Consider the following 1,773-nt stretch of genomic DNA (forward strand, 5'->3'; position numbering starts at 1 on the left):
GCCCCCCCCCCCCCCCAGCTTGGTGTCATCTGCAAACTTACTAAGGGTGGACTCAATCCCCACATCCCAATCATCAATAAAGATGTTGAATAGGACTGGACCCAGTACTGATCGCTGGGGGACATTGCTGGTCACCAGACGCCAGCTGGATGCAGCACCATTCACCATCACTATCTGGGCCCAGTCATCCAGCCAGTTTTAAACCCAGAGAAGGGTGTACCTGTCCAAGCCATGGATTGCTAGCTTTTCCAGGAGGATGCTGTGGGAGACTGTGTCAAAGGCCTTGCTGAAGTCGAGGTAGACCACATGCACAGCCTTCCCCTCATTCACTAGGTGGGTCACCCAGTCATAGAAGGAGATGAGATTGACCAGGCAGGACCTTCCTTTCCTAAACCCCTGTTGGCTGATTCCCTGGTTGTCTTGTACATGTTGCTTGATGGCACTCAGGATGATCTGTTCCATAATCTTGGCAGGCACCGAGGTCAGGCTGACAGGCCTATAGTTCCCTGGATCCTCCTTCTGGCTCTTCTTGTGGATGGGCATCACATCGGCCAACCTCCAGTCATCTGCGCCCCCCCCAGTCAGCCAGGACTGCTGATAAATGATTGAGAGCGGCTTAGCCAGTTCTTCCGCCAGCTCACTCAGCACTCTAGGATGAATCCCATCCAGACCCATAGACTTGTTGGGATCTAAGTGGCACAGCAGGTCCCTAACTACTTCCTCCTGGATTACTGAAGGGGGATTCTGCTCCCCATCCCTGTTTACCAACTCAGGAGCCCAGTTGCCCTGAGGGTAGCTATTCTTTTTGTTTAAGACTGAGGCAAAGAAGGTGTTAAGCACCTCAGACTTTTCCTTGTCCTCTGTTACTAAGTTCCCCCTCTCATCAAATAAGGATTGAAGATTTTCCCTGACCCTCCTTTTGTTATTAATGTATTTATAAAAGCATTTTTTATTATCCTTTACAGAGATGGCTAGTTTAAGTTCTAGCTGAGCTTTTGCATCTCTAATTCTCTTTCTACATGCCCTCACAATATCCTTGAATACTTCCTCATTCACCTTCCAAAGTTGATACACTCTTTTTTATTTTTGAGTTCTCGTAATAGTTGCCCACTCAACCAGGCCAGTCTTCTTCCCCACCGGCTCCTTTTTCAGCACATAGGGACAGCCTGCCCCTGCCCCTTCATAATTTCATTCTTAAAGTAAGCCCAGCCTTGCTGGGCTCCTTTGTTTTTGAATGCTGCTTCCCAAGGGACTCCCCGAACCAGTGATACTGAAGAGACCAAAGTCAGCCCTCTGGAAGTCGAAGGTAGAGGTTTTGCTGACAACCCTCTTAACTTCACCAAATATTGAAAACCCTATCATATTGTCCTGGTTTGAGACAGGATGAAGCAAATTTTCCTTTAACTGTTTTTTTTTCCATCACTAAGCTTTCTCTTAACAAGCAACAGTGTGTTCTAGCTAGGCTGATAAGACACCGGAATGTTTTTCTAACTGCTGGGTCTTCAAGGTCACATCTTTACTCTGCCGGCTCAGACACTATGGGGAGATCTATGACCCCCCCGTAGGAGGCTGAGTTAGACAGACAGCAAAATTGGCCAGAGATATTCCATTCCATATATCTACGCAAGCTCAGAGGAAAGTCAGAGATCCCAGAAGACAACTTCCTTCCTGCTGCTTCATCCCTTCTCTTCCATCCATGGCCGGCGTCCAGGGAGGACTCTGTTCATCCATCACCGTCGACCCTTAGGCTCGAGCTCTCCTGACCCTCATCAC

The sequence above is a fragment of the Chaetura pelagica genome, unplaced genomic scaffold, assembly GCF_000747805.2.
Source record: "Chaetura pelagica isolate M959 unplaced genomic scaffold, ChaPel_1.0 scaffold380, whole genome shotgun sequence".
Classification (NCBI taxonomy): Eukaryota; Metazoa; Chordata; class Aves; order Apodiformes; family Apodidae; genus Chaetura; species Chaetura pelagica.